We start from the raw sequence: 7,499 nt of genomic DNA on the forward strand, positions 1-7,499 counted from the left end.
TTACAGAGGGAAAGGGTAGTAACAAGACTTTTATTTCAGTGCTATCATTCTATACATTTAAGTTTTATTCCATGTTCACATATTACCTACATCAAAAATAACTGATCAAGCCCAGTCTCTGTGATGGAGTTGGTAGCTTACCAAACCACAGTGCTGGAAGCCACACAGACGACTGCAGCTTGGAGTCTCAGCCGATTGACCTAAAATGTGCCCATGGTGTGCAGACTGCATCTTGACAAGCTGAAGGGCTATTGTGGAAGGGGACTGCAACGTAACCAGACTCCACTGACAGTGCTTCTCCCACTCTCCCTTTCCCACTCTCTTATGCATGCACACAGGCTCTCTATCAGAAATAAAGAAAACAAATTACAACAGCAACAAAAACACCTAAAGCATTTAAAATACAAGACTAGGTGGGAAAATGTTGGTAATATTATGTTTAGTTTAAGAGTGTGTAACATTCTATCCACGTAACTACAATTACATAAGACTGTCTACACATGACATGTATTTATGTACTAGAAATACACAGGAATGAACAGGATGTGTTAGGTAGGAATGCAAATGCCAGGACGTTTTTTTTTTTCTTTTAACTCTATATGTATTATAATATGGTGAATGACAACTTGATAAAAAAGAAAATCATATTGAGAATGCAAAAATCTGACTTCCACAGGAGTTTTCAGAAAGGTGCTTTTTACACAGAGCGAGGTATGCCTAGCCATGCTGCAGTGCTGGTTCTGCTTGGTTTCTACCAGTCTTACTGAAGGAACAAGATGCTGGATGAGTAACTGCAGCTGGTCACGTCCTCACCCTCAGCACTTGTTCACCAGACCTTGGACAATCTCTTTATTTATGGGGAAAAGACTGAACAAACAAGAGGCTTTCTTGACAGAGGAAAGCCTGGGTGTTAAATAGCCTTCATCTGCTTAGCTTCCTTCCTTGAGCAAGGGCACCAGTGGGAAGCCGGAAGTGAGATGTGTCAAGGCAGGAAGGAGAGCCAGGAACTGGCAGCAGTGGCTGACCTGATTCCACAGCCCCAACCTCAGCCAGCTCAGTCCCCTGCTTCACGCCCTCCCAAGCCCTGCCCACCCACTCAGTTCCTGCTTGTTCTTAGGGGCTCTTCTAGACCAGATGCCTGTCCCACTCATCCTCAGAACCCAGTTAGGAAGCCAGGGACTGTCTCTGCCCCTTTAAAAACTGCATGACCTCATGCAAGGCATTCAGCATCCTCAAACCTTGGTTTTCTCATCCATAAATTACCCCTATCTTGCTGGGTGGCCAGAGGAGAGTCTCTTTTCATTCTGTGTCCCTGCACCACGTCTGTGCCTACCGCTGCTTTTTTTTTTTCCTGACAAATATATAGTATTTAATACAACGTTTCCTTCTAATTCTGTTTTACCAATGTTCCACAGAATTTTTTTATTTGTAGCATTTTCATTCAATTCTAAATATTCATTTCTTTTTTGACCTCAAGGTCATTTAAGAAATTGTCTCTATTTTCCAAACATATAAAATGCACCTCAGCTATCCCTTTTTTTTTTTTTTTTTTGAGAGATTTTCACTGTAGGGCACGTGCGCTCGCCAGACAGACAGAGAGAGACATAGAGACAGAAAGCGAGAAATCACCCCCCAGGGGCGATGGTCACGCCGCAATCCCTTCTCCTCCATTCTCCTCTCGGGATCTTGGGCACGCACACACATGCGCCCGGCGTGAGTTTTAAGCCACCGGGTCCGGGACACGAACCGCGGTCGACTACGTGGGAATCCAGCGACATAGCCATTACGCTAACTGCTGGTTCCCTTCAGCTATCCTTTTAAGGAAACTTAATTTGCAGTTTAATGATTATATAAAAAGTCACAGCATAATAATGACCCTTTGGAATTTGAGGTTTTCTTTGAAATGCAATCTGGTTTGTTTTGGCAAATTGATAAATATTCTGTTCATGTTATGACAGAAAGTAAGCTATCTGTCATATGAAGAGCTCTACATATGCCTAATAACCTAAATCTACTAATTATAATGATTATCTATTACCTACAGTGCTTCATTTTGTTTGATCTATCAGTTTCTTAGAGAGGTTTGTCAAAATTTCCAACTATTGGGAACCAGCAGTTAGTGTAATGGCTATGTCGCTGGACTCCCACGTAGTCGACCGGTGGCTTAAAACTCACACCAGGCGCGTGTGCATGCATGCCCAAGATCCCAAGAGGAGAAGGGATTGCGGCGTGACCATTCCCCCTGGGGGGGGTGATTTCTCGCTTTCTGTCTCTATGTCTCTCTCTGTCTGGCGAGTGCACGCGCCCTATAGCGAAAAATCTCTCCAAAAAAAAAAAAAAACCTGAAAAAAAAAATTCCAACTATAATTGTTGAAATTATTTATCTCTTAAATTACACCAATTGTTAATAAATCCACACGCATAAACTTATGTACAATACTCGTATATTCATGATGGCCATATTTTCTTGAACTACTGTTCCTTTTTTCTAACGTATTACATTAGGTGTTCCAGTTACCTATTTCTGTATAACCTAGTGACATGAATTACTGCAAAACCCCATGATATGAGACAAGTATTTCATTTTCTTCAATTCTGTGGGTCACAATATGGGGTTGTTTGGCTGGGTGGTTTGCTTCTGATGTCTATAGTACCAGGTTGCTGGCTGGGACTGGAGGATCCACTTCTAAGATGGCTTCTTCACTCGTATTAGGCAACTGGGATTGGATGTTTGGGATAGCTAGGGGATGTATGGGCTGTCTGGTAATCTCTCTCTCAGCATAGTCACTCCATTTGGCATCTTAGACTTCCTCATAGCAGAATAATTTCAGGATAGCTGGCTTCTTCCATGCTCATCCCTCCTCAGCCAGTGCCCTTCTCCCTTGTCTTGTCTCTCGATGTCTTCTATTCTGTCTTCAAGTAAGGAGTCAACATCCAAATGAGGCCAAGCTGAGGAGGGTCCATGTGTATGGCTCCTTGAATATGGCACCTCTCAATTTAAAGACCAGGCTTCTTGGGTCCCTGTTTTGCCTTCCTGATACCAGGAAACAGAAACTACCTGTGCCTACTGCTTCTTACTGTCTTAGTTTGGTGGTTTGGCCTGCTCCTCTTCTCTGGTCTGTGCTTCACATTTGTCAGTCCTCTGCCCTCCTCTCTCTCTTATGGTTCCCAGACTCAAACTACCATTCATCCCATCCTTGCTCCAGATTCATACACCCAACTGCCTCTTGGCTCTCTCCACTTGCATCTTCCATGAATGTCTCAAACTTGATTTATCAAGAACTGGACTCGTCATCTTCCTTTCTAAACTTGGTCCTCATCCAGTGTTCTCTAACCCAGCATTCCCTCCAGCATCCATCTACCCATCCATCCACCCAACTGCTCAAACTACAATCCTGGGAATATTCTTTGACTGTACGCCAACATTCATGGATAGCAGTAGCCGTTTTCTACTATGTGGCCTGGGAAGTACAGAAAGCTAGACTGAAGTAAAATGGAATGAAGCAAACACACATTACAGAAACATGACAGTGCACAAGAAAGGCAAGATGACTTGGGTTTCTTAAGAGCTTTCCAATAACTCTCACCTTTGTTTTTGTTGTCCAAATTAGAATTAGATTTCTACACTTGCAAATACAAGAGTTCTAATTAACATAAACCTAGTATATTAGTCAAGACAGGTGCTCTGGTGTGGACATGGTTTGTCCACTGAAGGTTCTTGTGCTACAAGATTGGTCCCCGACTTACTGGTGTTTAGGAGCTGAGGCCCAATGGACAGTGGGCACACTGCCCTTGTGAATTGATTAATACTGTCCCTTGGGAGGGAGGGAGTTCTCGCTCTCCCAGGCACAGGTTAGTTCTGAGAGCAGGTCATTATAATGGTAAGACAGCTGCTGCCCGTAGGTCACTCTCCCTTTGCACGTGCCATGCTAGCTGACCTTTCCACTTCCCTGTACCATGTTGTGATGCAGCAGAGGTGGCCAGATGTTGGCCCCAAACCTTTAGAATTTCCACACCCCAGAATCACGAGCCAAATTAACTTCTATTCTTAATCACCCAGCTTAAGATGTTTCTTTTTAGCAATAAAATAATAAACTAACACAATAGGTTAGTCAGGCTGCAGTAGTTAACAACTGCCATATTTAGGTGGCTTAACTCCAACACACAACCACCTTCATCAGGGGGTTCTCTCGCTGTAGTCCCTCAGGAAGCAGCCACTATCTTCAAGGTGGAAAGAGAAACTCTGAAGGCTCTGGCCCCACTATTCAATGCTCCACTCAGAAGTGACATAACCACCTCTGTTCATAACTCAGCCAGGACTGTTACCTGGGTCTACCCACGCACCAGGAAGCCAAAAAGTCCAAACCTGCCATGAGTCCAGAAGGCAAAGAGCCATATTTGGTGAACATCAATAACTGTCAGATAGTTCCTGTTGCTTATTCAGTGCCAGGCCCTGGGCTAGGGGCCAAGGTCACGAGGATGAGTCAGTCATGGCCCTTTCTTAAAGGCTCCCCATGACTACAGTAAAGAACTAGTGTTATGACAGAGGGGCCACATTGCTGCATCTCAGAACAAGGGGATGACTAGATTAGGAGGCACCAACTCAAATGCCTAAAGGGTCATGACATTTCTGTCAACCAGAGGCTGGCTAGGAATGGAAGGTAGTGCTGCAGTCAGCTAGAGTCACTTTAAACAGCACACCCAATTCGCAGCTCCAGCCAGCTGTTGTCAAGCAGCAGGCCCAATGTTTACAGATCTCTCAAGTTTTCATGAGAAGCCAGAACACCACATTTTATGTGTGTATGTGTGTGTGTGTGTGTGTGTGTGTGTGTGTAAATGCCCTATTTTCAACTGTTGATAACTATTAAACTTAAATACAGGGTTGATCCTATAGTGCAGAGGTTAAGCGCTATGCAGAGGAAACTGGATCCTACATAGCCAACAGTGGGTTCGAATCCTGGGCCTGATAGCAGCAGGTGAGAAGAGTGGGTATGGGCACATGTCCAGGATCCTGATAGGATGAACTACTGGGGAAAAAAGAATCGGGCATGACCAGGCCCCATTGGGGCTCTCTGGCTCGCTGGTGCATGCACACACACCCTCTGGCATATAAACAAATAAAAATTTAAATATATACATACATATTCCTGCAGGCCAGCTGCAGCTCATGAGTGCTGACTGGTGCCCTTGAAGTCCAACAGAGAATGACAGCTTCCTGTACCCCGTGCTGGTCTCTTCACACCAGGAGTGCTGTATTCAGCTGTGGACAGTGTACCTAGTGGGACATTCATGTGCTGGAGTTGAGCACATGCTCTCTTAAGTCTTGGTTTCATCTTTACACAAAGAGGGGGGTAGGAATATACCTCTAATGTCCTTGTCAGCTGGAACTGATTAAATTATTTGCAAAACTCAGACTTCAGATGGGGGAAGGAGGACTCACTATTCTTCCAGGAGTCAGTGACACTACAGAACCAGGAAGCTAGGAGGCCTTCAGATAAGATCTAATGTAAGGCTGCAGAGCTGGACACAGCATGAGCTACATACATCCTCATGCAACCCATAAGCACTTGTAACATGTGGCTGTTCCAAAATGCTATAATGTAAAATTGAGACATCGAACGAAAAAAAGAATGCAAAGTATCGCAATGATACTTTTTACATCACTTTATATTGATAATACTTTTGATATATTGGATTCATTTAAAATATCAAAATTAATGTCACCTATTTCTTTTTACCTTTTTTTTTTTTTAATAGGAGAGAGGGAGAAAAGAAAAGGGAGAGGAGAAGAGATAAAAAGAGAGACGCATTTTTGGAAAGGGTCTCCGTAAGTTATGATCCTCCTGCCCCAGCCTCCCAGTTAGCTAGGATCACAGGCATGTGCCACCGTGCTGGCCTGTTTCAGACTGGCTTCCCATGCAACCCTAGCCCAATCATGGCAGGGCCTCCTTTCACTTTTTAAATGTGGCTTCTAGAAAATGTCAAATTACTGTGTGGCTTGCATTATATTTCTATTGAATAGTACTGACCTAAGGGAAAACTAAAGCCCAGAGAAAGTAAACGATTAGCCTACAAATCTGGGACTGGGCCATGGTTCTCTAACTTCTCATTCAAGGCTCTTCCCATTTACACCATGGTAGCTAGTCCCTAAGATGGGCCCTAATGATCCTCAGCTCTCATCACTCTTGTGGTCCCTGTCACACTGTATGGGACTCACCTGCTGGGATAGTGCAGAAATGACTATGTGTAACTTCCAAGGCCAGATCATAAAAGACGTTGATGCTTCCACCTGTCTGTTCCTGGCATCACTTGCTCTGGGGGAAGCCAGCTGCCTTGTCCTGAAAACATCCAAACATCTATGGAGAGGTACATATGGTGAGGACCTGAGGCCTCCAGCCACCAGTCAGCACCAGCAGGCTTGTGAGTGAACAATCCTGGAAGCTGATCTTCCAGCTCCGCCAAACCTTCAGAGGACAAGATAGCAGTCCCAGCTGACATCCTTTTCTTTTTTGCCAGAGGGCATGTGTGCTCACCAGAGAGAGGGGGAGAAATCACCCACACACACCCCCGGCACCAGTCACTTAGGCAGGACATGCTGCAATGCTTTCTTCTCCATTTCTCCATCCTGCTAGGATTCTGGGTACTTTTTAAAGCCACAGGGGCTGAGACCCCAGTTCTCTGGTTGGTTTTGTGGGCTCCAGCTCCCTTAACCCTAGGTTATGGGGCCGCCCCAATTGACATCTTAACTGCAACTTTGAGACTCCATCCCTGAAAACACACCTAAGCCTTTCCCAAATTCCTGACTGAAAAAAAAAAAAAGGTTAATGTTAATTGTTGTTTCACAGCAATAGATAACTGACGCACATCCTTAAAAACCTCAAATATCCCAGATTAAAAAACTCACTTATCTCTTTGGCATTTGTAAGTGTGGGAAATTGTGCTGGTCTTCCCCTCAGCTTCTGGCCTGGCTCAGGTTACACAACTAAAAATAGCTAAATTATCAAACTTGGGGAATCAAACCCAGGAAGACAAGATCCCATTTTATTCTTTGAAGAGGTTTTTGTGTTTTCCCTTTATTCCCTGGTCTCTTGAGAAGCAAAAAAAGCACTACCTCATGTCACCATGGCCATCCAGAGATTTAGGAACTAGAGCCCAGAACTGCCAGATCAGATACAATACTGAGGAAGGAATACTTCAGAAATGACCATTTGTGACATCGGCGTCTCTCTAAGCTGAGAAACTGGTGTCCTCGTGGTGCTAATGTTTTATATTTATGTCGCACGTGCCGCTTTCCATAGTGTTTTCACATCTAGGATCTCTGAGGTAGATGGGGAAGATATAAATAAACAGGACATAATAGAAACAAGGCTCAGGGCATGATTTGCCCTCAGTCTCATGGTGGTTGAATGGCAGGCGGGTCTAGAATCTGCTTTCAGGTGACTCCAAGTCAGACTTGGTTGAATGACAGGCAGGTCTCTCCAGCTGGGACAACAGGAATG

The sequence above is a fragment of the Tupaia chinensis genome, unplaced genomic scaffold (assembly GCF_000334495.1).
Source record: "Tupaia chinensis unplaced genomic scaffold, TupChi_1.0 Scaffold000047_1, whole genome shotgun sequence".
NCBI lineage: Eukaryota > Metazoa > Chordata > Mammalia > Scandentia > Tupaiidae > Tupaia > Tupaia belangeri.